The 12558-nt window shown below is 42.6% G+C and overlaps 1 protein-coding gene across 2 annotated transcripts in view; it reads right to left on the bottom strand.

Annotated features, from left to right (window-relative positions):
* The window catches only part of BMPER (BMP binding endothelial regulator), a 249361-nt gene that overhangs the window by 230800 nt on the left and 6003 nt on the right, over positions 1 to 12558 (bottom strand). The window lies entirely within an intron of this gene.

Below are 12558 nucleotides of genomic sequence, written 5' to 3'. Positions count from 1 at the left end.
ACTGTGCCAGGTATTTTAGGGACCAAGATACCCCAGGATGGGAGGGTTGCTACCCACTATTTGAGGCTCACAGGAGAGGCTGCCTAGACTACTGCTGGCTACTCCTTACTCCCACTACTACTAATTATCACACCTTCCAACCTATGTCTCAGAGGAAATCTGATTTGACTTAAGTTTAGGAAAATTCTGGTTGGCTAGAAGACCTAAGAATTCCAGGGAAAAGGTCTAGGACCAATGTCCCCACAGAAGAGGGCACAGACCCACTAGAGCTTAGTGACCAAAGGCTGGGTGAGTATTACAGACGGGTGTGTGTGGCGGAGGGGACATTAAACACTTGGGAGTAATAGAAAGAAAGGGAAAGGGAAAATCTCTCAGTTTAAGTTTTTCTTCTCTGTTATACTGAGTCCTGAAGCCAAAGCCTGGGAGTGAACAGAGTCCACAGTCAAAGGCCTCTTATAATGTCTCATGCCAAAAAATGTGGCTCAAAACTAGGACCGTGATACTCATCTACAGCAGGGTAACTAGGATCCAAGGATCTAGGGAAGAGTCTACACATACAGGCAGGCACTGGCCAAGAAGGAGAGAAGCCAAGACCCCACAACCATCTTGGGACTCACTCTGGAAGCGAGTAAGAGACAGAGGTCAATGGAGAAACAAGCTAGCAATGTGTTGCAATTTTGGGATTAGTACTCCTCTCTGTACTTTCAACATAATATTTCCTTCCCACATATTAGAAGGTTGTTAAAGTTTCCCCTGGATATCATCTTCACCAGGCTAAATTATATCAGCACATCATCATTAGTAAAAAAAAAAATATTTACTAACCCCCACCTGAACACTTGACACTGCTCCAAGCTAGCCCATTAGCTAACCCCAGCAATCCTTCTCTTGAGCCTTTGATCAAGATCACAGGTGGGTCTCCACCAGCTCTCCACCAGATCATCCAGTTTTGCCTCGTTCCACGTGGCACACTGAGGGGTGTCCAAGGGAGATAATACAGTCATGGGTTCTTAGTTTCTCTTTCTGGTTGGGCCAGTAAAGCCCCTTCCTCATCCCTCTTTTCTGCTTATCACTAGAGACCGAAACTAAAAACCATGACTTCAGGATTCTAAAAGCCTAATACAAAACAAAACAGAACAACAACAACAATAAAATAAGGTGAGTTGGACAAGCTCGTCCCTACAAATGTCTAACCGCCATGCTGCGTGGAGGAGGAACAGCCAGCCTGCTGTAATGCCTTTTGTATATTTCAGTATCAGGCTGAACTCAAGAATTAAAAGCTGAGACTGAGAAAAACTAGACACAAAACTTGGGGAATGGTGACATCATGGAATTTCTGCACTAATGACAAAGAAAGAAAATAACATGGTAAAAAATAATAAGGATGGAGATGAATCCCTGGAACAATGGAATGCCAGGCTAATTCAAAAAAAATAAGTTTAAAGGATTCCCATTTAAAGTATGGGAAACTGTCCAGCAACATGACCAGAATTCTGTGAAGGTGATGGGAATCAGAGCCTGGTCGGCTTGACTTTACACTCTCCCTCAGCAGGGAAAGAAAGGTGTGGGCAGAAACAGGGCAGCAAAAGGGAGAGAAGAAAACTAAAATTTCCCAGAATGGCTTTATTCTGCACAAGGAAGGAACCTGCTGGCTGTAAGTTGCCAGCCAAAGGAAATAGCTTCTTGCAGAGGTTTTGAGGAGTCGAAGGGGTTGGGGTGAAGTGGGGAGCTGGATCCCGCTTCACCTGGCCCTCAACTCTGCATTGTTTGCGTCTGGTTCCTCCAGATGCGGCTGGCCCGCTAGGTCAGTCATAAAACCCTGGGTTTTGTGTCAGATTGCTCCATCTAGTTGGCTCATGCTGAAGAAGCAACAAACATAACGTCACGTCAGCTTCGTCCTGCAGCTGCTACCCATCCCAGAAAGACCACAGGAAACAGAGTGTATCCCTGTGGGAATCCATCCCATGAAGAGACTGGCAGCAGCCCAGAGGGTCAGCCTGTCCCACCCAAAGGCGCCAGGCAGGACCCTACCTAACTAGACTGCAAGGACTGTTGAAAACATAATCCCCAGGGAAGCTATTTGCTGGGTCTCTCTCACTGACCCCGGGGGGTATTCTCTCAACCCTTGTGGTTAGGTGGCATTCTCTGAAAGAGAGCTCTGTGGACTCTGCCTGGGATTGGACAGAATTCTGGTACTTGAATTGCAGTCCCAACTCTCGCTGATTGCAGTAGGACTTTCGCCTTGCTTTTTCTTTTCTGAGCCTTAATGAGCTCAACTATGAAACTGGTTTCTTAAGAATGCCAGCGCTACCTCACAGGGTGGCTTTGAGGAAAATGAAGTTTGGACTATCCCCAGCTTATGAATACACTGTTTGTTCGCAAAATATCTATTAAGATTAAAGTTTGCAAGGCGCTGTTCTAGATATTTTGATCATGAGAATTAGATGCTATTCCTACCCTGAAGAAGCTTCAAGTCCAGTAGAAGAGAAAGTCATGTAACTAATCAATAAAAATTTAGAGGAGAGAGGAGTAAGGGTTATAATAAAAAAGTAACCAATATAAAGTCTTCAAGGAACAAGTGAGTTCATTCTGATTGGGTGACTAAAGGAGGTTTGATAAAGATGACATGAATAGGAAAAGAACACTTCAATAAAGACAGCTAATGTGCAAGAAAATTGTGTAAAAGTTCCACGAAAGCAACATTATGTAAACGATAGTTGACCTATTATAAAGTTTTACACCAATAACAGAATTTCAACTGTACCTAACCAAGATTTAAATATAAACATATATGTTTATGTTTATATTCATATACCCTTCTCTTTCCATTACATGTCAGGTGGAAAGAGTGTTTCAAAAATTGGCCACTGCATAAAAGTCACTGGAAGGGTTTATTAAAAATGGAGCTTTCTGGCCAGGTGCGATGGCTCACGCCTGTAATCCCAGCACTTTGGGGGGCCAAGGTGGACAGATCACAAAGTCAGGAGTTCAAGACCAGCCTGACCAACATGGTGGAACCCCATCTCTACTAAAAATACAAAAATTAGCCAGGCATGGTGGTGTGCACCTGTAATCCCAGCTTCTCAGGAGGCTGAGGCAGGAGAATCACTTGAACCCAGGAGGTGGAGGTTGCAGTAAGCCGAGATCGCACCACTGTACTCCAGCCTGGGCCATAGAGCAAGACTCTGTCTCAAAAAAAAAAAAAAAAAACAGAGTTTCCCTGGTCTGCACAGGAGCCAGCCAGACCTACTCCATCAGGATCTCTGGACCAGGACACAGGAAATCTGCATTTTTTAGCCTTCCCTGGTGGTTCTTACACACATTAAAATCTGAGAGCCACCACTGCTGGGCCCCTGGTGGGAGAACAGAAGAAACTAAAGGCAAAATTCTAACCACTGACTTGTTAACGACCTACAACTGTGTGAGAGAAGACAAGTAGCCAAATTGGCTACTTGAGGGAGGAAGGGGCAGAGGCCCAGGGAAGGGGATACATCGGGCAACAGAATTGTGTGCCCCTTGTCACTAGTGTTCAGGCTCCATTTTATGGGACCCCAGCACACATACACAACTATTAGTTTCATCACACATTCATTCACACTTTCATCTAAGATTCTAATGATAGAGGGTAGTTTCCAAACTAAAACCATTATCCAAATGTTATATAAATACATATAGATAGATAGATATGTACACAGATACATAACCTTATAAAATCTAGCACAGTCAAGGACTAACAGGTTGCTCTGACTAATCGAATATTCCAAACAAGAGTTAATATCTCTGGCTTGCATAAGTTAATCAATTTTCAAAGAACTTTAAAGCAATAAAAGACATCTAACTTCAAAACTATCTCAACCATAATTTAATCCCCTTCTGTTCATGTAAAAAGCATTGCTCCTGTCTTGCAGTGCCTCAGGATATTATTAACATAAATGTTCAATAAATGTGTGCTGAGTTTAATGACCATCAATCAATCACTTGCCTACTCCAGTCCTGCAATGCCATTCCCACATTTCCTGCAGAGCTCCTACCATGTGCTCCCCACCTAACCTGAGCACTGCTTCTCCCCTCCCTCCCCCACTGTCCCACCACCCTCAGAGGGGTCTTGAGGATATACAGAAGAGCCCATTAATTCAGAGTTGGAGGTTCACAGATTGAGAGGCATTTTACTATGACACCACATTTTGGCTTTAGTTTATGAACCCAGTGCAAATTCACTCTGAATTTAAATACCCCCTCATTCAGGTACATCGCAATAACCTGGAGGATTATATATCCCTTGCAATAACCTGGAGGATAAATATCTCCCTTGAAAAAGTCTAAAAGTCCTCAAAGCATACATTAGGTTGAACCACATAAAACTGCTGCTCCTATAGGTCAACATCAGACAACTATCAAAAATTTCATAACTCCAAAATCTAGGGACTCCAGATTTCTGTAACATGACCCATTAGCATGCAAAGTAATTTAAGAAAATTTTTTTTGCCCTTGGTCAGTATATGGTTTACATGAAACAGAAAAAAAATTCACAGTTTTTAACAATTCCCCCCCACACACGTGCACCCATGGAGGAAAAGGAAGCAACACCATCTGGTACATGCATTTCCAGCACATCCCAGCAGGGAGATAAAAGGGCTGGTTCCTCCAACAGAAGCCACCCCAGACTAATGAGATGCACAAAAAGGGTAGATTCCTGCCCCCTTCCCTGCCAGCCAGCTCTTCCACAACTTCTGATTTGAGTCACCTCTAAGGGATAAGGAATTTCATCCTGGTACTCATCTATGTGCTAATGGAGCTGCAGCTAGCTGACCTCTGGTGGGTCCCACTGGGCACCAGAATCATTGTTTCACATGTGCTTGAAAACAGGAAATTACCACAGCTCAAGTCTAATGGGCCCCATTCCCCCCAAGGGGCATAAACAGAAGCCCATGGCAAGACCTTAACTGTTTTGGCATAGCGGCTCCCAAGTGAGAGAATATCTGCTTCATCTTTCATGTTCTCTCATCCAGGAAAAGAGTGTTCCCCTGAGACCAAAAAAACACTGCTATGTGAATGTCTTGATGCTACTGCTTTTACACCATAAATCCACAAAGCAGGAGAGACCCAGCAGGCTGTGAGTGTCTCTGGAATTCATGAATTTCTGGGCAGTAAAGGAACAGAATGAGGCAGGCTTTACTGGAGGCAGAAGCTGCAAGCCCCACAGGCCACTGATGTGGAGCAGCCTCTGCCCTCTGAGCAAAGGGGGAGCAATTTTAGTATCTTGGCACAAATGGCGCTGTTCAATTAGAAAATAATGGAAACTGGATCCCCCAGTATCTCTTAATAAGACATGGAGCAATCAACATGGCGAAGAATGAAAATGTCATTCATTAATGTTATTGCTACAGTCCATAGACATGCCTCAAAGAGGAACCTCAGAAAATAGGTTTTTAAAAGGAAAAAGGGGGAAGAAATTAAGATCAAGATCCTAGCCAGGTGTGGTGGCTCACTCATGTAATCCCAGCACTTTGGGAGGCCAAGGCAGGAGGATCGCTTGAGGCCAGGAGTTTGAGACCAGCCCTGATGATAGTGAGACCCTGTCTCTACAAAAAATAAAAATAAAAATAAAAGATGCTAAAAATGTTTCTTATAGAGGCCCAAAGAAATGGAAGAGCAGCTTTGGGTTTTCATACCTCCTTTCCATGGGCCAAGCTGTCCTACTAAAAATAGCCTTTCTGAGGTCACCCACAGCCAAAGAGGCCAGTAGTGCCACCAGAGTGGCCAACTGACCACAGAGGGTCTAAAAATAGGGTGCTTGCCCTATGCCGACAGCATTAGCAGCCATGAAAAATCATCTGGTCAAATATTATCTACGTGACCAAGAATACAAGAGTTGTTTTGGAAAGGCGTGTTTTCGTAAGTTAAAATGCAATGATCATTATCTTCCTTATTTGTATTCTATCCTTCTCTTTGAAGTGACTCTGGGTACCATCATTTATCTGCAGATCCTCGCTCAGAGTCATGTTATGTCTATTCCCTTGAAGCAGGGCATTTGGGGGACATGCTGTGGTCAGTGAAGATGCCACCCATCCCACCCTCTCATTTTCTCTTGCTGAGTTACCTGCATGAAACCTTATAATTGCCCGTCAGTTTACAAATCTTTGAACTTCTCATTTGGCAGAGGTAGGTTAGTACCACCCATTACCTAACATTAAAAAAAAGAAAGAAAGAAAGCTCATTACACTACACGACATGTACATACAATAAGGCCTTTGTCCTTAAAAGAAAAACATAATTTTCAACAGAGTCAGCTCCCAGAAGCCAAGGGAGCTAACATCCAAAACCTAATATAAACATGAAGGCTTGTGTCAAGATTTCAGAGTTAGCCTCACTGAAAGGGGCTGGAAATGACTGGAGAATGCCAGCTCCAGGGATCGGGAGACATTTTTCATTGTGACTTTTTGAAAGTGGAAGTCAGATCGCCCCAGAACCTTCCTTGTCTATACCTCCTGCCTTGTCAGGGACATTTCTGCTTTTGACAACAGTCTACTTCTATAAAAGGGAATGTTCCTTTTATCACAAATAAGAGCAGATGTAAATATCAATATGATCTTATATTTTTAAATGTGATTACATTCATTTCAAAAAAAAGACAGTGTTTATGTAATGATTATTTAGGATGTCTTTTATAGAGGAGGTTGACCTTCTGTGATAAACTTTCTGGGAGAATCATGTTTTGGAACTTGGAGTTCCATTCTGGGGGGAGCTATCCCAAGTGTTAACAACCCCAACTATAAACAGGAAACTCCAGTCTAACTCCCACTCAAGTCCCAAGGTTGTGGACCTCTTGCTGAAGCTATGGAGCTGACAGAGATGACCACGACGAGGTTCTTACACTTTAAGACACCATCCCTTAAGACGTGAATTCGCCCAACTCACTACACTACAAGGCAGAACATGCTATTACCAAGAAGCAGCAGCAGCAGGCTCTTAGAGGAGTTGGCAGGACTTCTAGTCCCAAGCACAGAAGGCAGTATGAATGTGCAGGGCCCACATGTCCAAATCCAGTCACACCAGTTCATCTGGGCTTGCCCTTTCTAGAAGGAGGCCCAATCCCACAGGTATGCACTAGTGCCTGTGGTTTGCTGGAAAGCAGGATGCTGGCCACATCACACTCTTTAAAATGAAGACAACTCAGAAGCTTCAGGCTCAGCAGGCCCACTGGTCACTTGTTTGACATTTTTGCCTCCTACCTGCCACTTCCTGATTTAATGGCAAGGACTGCAGAGGACAACTGGGCCTCACTGAGAAAACAACACTCTGATTCGTTGTTTGTAAATTGGCACGAGTTAAGCAGGTGAAGCTTTGAAAAGAAAAAATAGAGGAGCAACCCATCTTCCTAAGCCCCAAACAGTACCAGGGTTTCCCATCTTTAACAGAAAAGCAGCAGTCGCCTCTTCTGACCTTCCATTGTCTACCCTGAGAAAAATTCAGAATAAACACATTTCATAGGTGTTGACAATAAATTGCCATAAATACAGTCCATTTAATTTAAAGTATGGCAAAGGCAGTCATTCCATGACACTTCAATGGTGGAAGTAGCTATCATTTCTAAAGTGCCGACCACGGCCCAGACCATGTTTTGAGAATTTTTCGTGCTGTAACTTACAATTCTGACAAGAGCCTCATGATGAAGATAGAGATGTTGAGATATAGAAATGTTAGGCAATTTACGTAAAGCCATACAACTATTAAAGGGTAGAAATGAGAACCACTAAGCTATCATTCCCAAAGAATATATTCACTGAAGTAGTTGCTGAAAAGTGGTTTATGGCATACACTTCACTTTCTTCTATTCAAGTTCTTGCCCTTAATAACAATTTCATTTACACTGTTCACAAACAGCTTTCACACACATCTTGGCCTTTAACCCATTCCCATCACCCCAGTTAATGCCCACAGCCAACCATTTAAGTCGGATGAAGGGCACATACCACTGAGACTTGTCCCAGACTTCACAGTGAAGGCTCAGAGAGGGTAAGGTGTCTGCTCAGTGGTGCACAGCTACCAGGCAACCAGGTGAGACTCAAACCCATACATTCAGACACACATACATTCAGGCATACATTCAGGCCCCCACACCACAGCTGCACTTCACTGACAAAATGGGCTTTAAACATTTCATGAGAAAAGAAAATATCTTACCTGAAGACCTAGAATTTAAGACATTAAATTATATCGTAATATTTTTAAAGCATCATTAACAGTTTAATAGAGCAAACTTAAAAGTTTATAATAGTAAGTTTTTATATTAGTCAGACTCTTTTATATTGTTGCTTTTATTCCTAATAAAAAATCCCTCAATGTGGCCTGGTCCATTTTACATTTAACTATAGAAACATTCCAATGACGTTTGCAAAAAGCATATTACTGTTATCCGTGAAATCAGTTTTGTTTGGGTATCTTTTAAAATTTCATGTGGTATTTATTCACTTTTGTTAAGATCTTTTAAAGTCAAAGTTTGGAAAATTTGTGATTTTTACATTAAATTCTCAAAATCCCTACAGCAATCTTAGTTTTGGATTCCTGCCAACTGGGGATCCACTGAATCTCATCTATGATCAATTCAATCCCATGTGCAAATACGCAGGGTCTGGGGGGAAGGGACCATTGTTCATTGTTTCAAATAGTCCAAGAAGATGAGAAAGTTCCTTATTTGACATCCTCCTAGAATCTTCCAGTTCTTTGCAATGTTTAATGCCACTAGTCTTTGTCTTCTTCAAACGTCTTCTGCCTTGGCATGTACCTTCCTGGTTCTCCTCTTGCCTCTATAATTTTTCCATCTCTTTCATAGGTTTCTCCTTTTCTATCCTTCTCTGAGATATAACCCTTCTTCTAGTTAATATTATAGGCCCATTTTTTTAAAATCTCAATTTAGACTCCTCCCCAAGGCAAATAATTTATTCCCAAAGTTTTGAAGTTTATTTCTATGCAGACAGGTAACAAATTGCTAACCTCTAGTCCTGATTTCTCTATACTGAACTCACGATCTTTTAAGAGCCTACATGGCTTTTCTACCTTGAAGGTCTATCAAGCCCAACACATTACATCTAAACTGATTACTACCCACCCACCCACATGACCCCGTCTCTTCCTACAGTGTCTGTGACATTGGCTAGACTTCTCAAAATTCCCTTCAGTTTTTCCCATCTCTCACCTCTGCCATCTATTTTCTTGCCAAGCGCTATAAACGTGGGCTCCAAAACACTTCTGCAAGACTAGTGGTTCTCAATGTCATGGCACGTTGGTGCACTTTTTAAAGGTGAGCCACCCAATCCTGATTAATGTATAAAAATTGTGCTAAAGGCCAGGCGCGGTGGCTCACGCCTGTAATCCCAGCACTTTGGGAGACCAAGGCAGGCGGATCACAAGGTCAGGAGATCGAGACCAACCTGGCTAACACGGTGAAACCCTGTCTCTACTAAAAATACAAAAAAATTAGCCGGGCATAGTGGCAGGCGCCTGTAGTCCCAGCTACTCGGGAGGCTGAGGCAGGAGAATGGCGTGAACCCGGGAGGCGGAGCTTGCAGTGAGCCAAGATCATGCCACTGCACTCCAGCCTGGGCAACTGAGCGAGACTCCATCTCAAAAAAAAAAAATTGTGCTAAAACTGAGCATACATTACTATCATGAACGTACCTACCAGACTGAATAATTTACCAAATGGATCACGCAGCAGTGTAACGCAGGGTGTCACTGTGAGTAAGAGGAGAGAGCTGGTGCTCCAAATATAATTTCGAGAGTGAGCTCTGGGAAGAGAACTACTCTATTCAAGTAGCAGTGCCCTGCTCTGGAGACACCAAGTGACAAGCAAAGTGGCTGTGCTACCAATCACTCCACTGTAATTACTGCTGCATTTTAGCAACTGTGTCTTGTTGGGCATGGTTTGGAGTCTTTCTATCAAAATATTCTATTTTTTTCAATACCTTTGGTATTCACGTAAATACTCTAGAACTGGAATGTAGTCAAAGAAATTCAAAAGACTGGGCAACATTAGTTTATCCCAACACCTTAATTCCATTCCCACTGCCCACCCCTACTCCAGGCTGCTTGCTCTCACCTGACCACACAACATCGCTGCAGTCTGTTGTCCAAACTTCAGCCTCTTCACACTCTGTATATCCCGTACAAAAGCTCCTAGAGATCTTTATATAAAATTTATTTTATTGTGTCATGTGTTTGCACAAAAATATTAAATGGCTTCTCCCAGTTACATGAATGGAACTGATATCCTTATTATTACATTCAAGATGCTCCCCTTGCTGGTTCCCATGGAGATTTCTAACTCCAGCTCCATCACAGCTTTGGGCACAATAGACGCTGCCATTTCCACAGTCCCAAGCACACTCTCTTTGTGTCCTTCCTCCAACAAGGCTTTGCCTGGATCATCTCTCCTCCCGCATCACGGTCCCAGATACCCTAGTCAGAATTCACTGGCAGCCCCCTTAGTACAGGGGTTTGAGTCTATTACAGTGCTTTTCTGTCACTCCTATAAAGTTTCTTATTTATATATGTGTTCGTCTCCCCCATTAGGCTGTGGGCAAGAATCTGTCCTGTTGGTCTTTGTCTCCTCAAAGGTCCCCAGCCAGCACAATGCTTCAAACACAGAAAGGGCTAAAAATAATAAAATAAAATGGAAGAGGGGATGAAGTGTGGAAAGAAGGAAGAAAGAATAATATTATTGAATTTATAACCTGCTATCCCTAGTGCCTTGAGTGGTGTTTTATAGAATTAGAACTGGGAATCAACAGGTCTTAAAATATACACCCAGCTCATTTGCTGATCTTAACTAAGTTCAACAAGCACACTTGACCTCCCACTGCCATGAAAGGTGGTGTTACTCATATTCTTTTATAGCACAAAGGACTCAATATATCATCATTTATACAGAAGGGCCATAGAAGAGGGTGTGAAAAACTGATATCCTTTATTTACCCAACAAATTCATATTAACTAGTTTTATTTTTCCATCATTTTGCCTTGCCTGACTTTTCCCATTATCTCCTATTCTACTGCCCTCCCGCTATTTGCATTCTAGTCTGGGGAAGGGCTCTCTTTCCTCAACATTATTTCCTACACTTAAAACACAATTTACTGTTGATACCCACAGTCAAGTCCAGTGCCTCAAAACAAAATAAACAGTGTTTGAAATGGGATGGGGAAGGGGAGCATTGAGTAAGTAGGCAACAAAAACATACTCAGGTCTGGAAAGGGGTCGAGAGCCTTCCACAAGGCGGGCCAGGAAAATCCCCATGATGCCAGGCCACTAGGCAGTTTTTCCAGAATCACAGCGCTCCCGAGTCCCAACCCAATCCCTCTGCCAATAAAAGTACAAGTGAAGGTGACCCCACAGGCATAGAGATGTAAATACTCTGCAAGAAAGCAGGCCCCTCTTCCACGGAAAGTTGTGTTTTTTTTGTTTTTTGTTTGTTTGTTTATGTTTAATGGAAAGCGAGGGGAAAACTTACACCAGGGCCCAAAGATCACTGGGATCACTGGACCAATAAGGAAGCAGCCTAGATCAGCCCAGTCCAAGCCTGGAGAGACAGAAAAACTCACTAAACATTTCTGACAAACCTTGTTCATGCGTAACAATGGGTGGGTTTGCCATCATTATTCCTATGTCTCGTCCGTCGTCCCTTTTATCATTTTCTTTTGAAATTTTGCATCCTATTCCATATGAGGAAATAAGAATTTTTAAAAATAATGCCATCATCAACAACAGCAATAAAAAATCATTCCAGAGTGTTTACTCTATGCCAAGCCCCAGGCCAAACTTTATGTGCTACATCTCATCTAATTCACATAGCAACTCTGTGAACTAGACGTTGACATCCATCCCACTCTCCAGATGAAGAAACTGAGGTTTGGAAAGGTGAGGTAGTTGTCTCAACTTCACCACCAGTTTGATTTTAACCCAAGATTGTCTGATGTCTGGGCCAAAGTTCTTTGCCAAAATGTTATGATGCCAGCCAAAACCCATGTCTTTCTTGGAAGGGCTCTCCAAATTCTAGACAGTTTGGGTTGCAAGATCAAAACCACTATAACTGCCTCCATAGAGAGCCTACATTAGCTCTGTGCAGGTTGAAAGGACTCTCTGAAGCTCTTGAAGGTATCTGTAGAAGATTTTAAGTAGTAAACGTTTCCAGCAGAGGGAAACTCTGGTTTAGCAAAGAAGGAACTGACTTCACATCCCAGTTCTGTCTCTTAGTAACTGTGTGATCTCACGAGATTTGCTCTACTTCTCTGAGCCTGAATAAAGCATGGACGAGAATAACTCTCAGAACTAGTCTTTGTGAATTTGCCGACACAATCCTATACATTAACTGTTACCTTTCCCAAAAATTGTTCTGTTGAAAGGTAATTGGTCACATCACCTTCTAAACAGAGTAAAAATAAATAAATCTGATTGCTTCCTTAGTGAGCATCCAAAGTCTAGAAATGACCTGAAACAACTTGGAAAAAGCATGGCAATCTATGTATTTGTGCATATACTGAGTGCAGTACCTCTCTGAACAC

The sequence above is a fragment of the Pan troglodytes genome, chromosome 6 (assembly GCF_028858775.2).
Source record: "Pan troglodytes isolate AG18354 chromosome 6, NHGRI_mPanTro3-v2.0_pri, whole genome shotgun sequence".
Lineage (NCBI taxonomy): Eukaryota > Metazoa > Chordata > Mammalia > Primates > Hominidae > Pan > Pan troglodytes.
The sequence above is the reverse complement of the archived record's forward strand: the minus strand, read 5'-3'. Positions and strand labels throughout refer to the sequence as shown.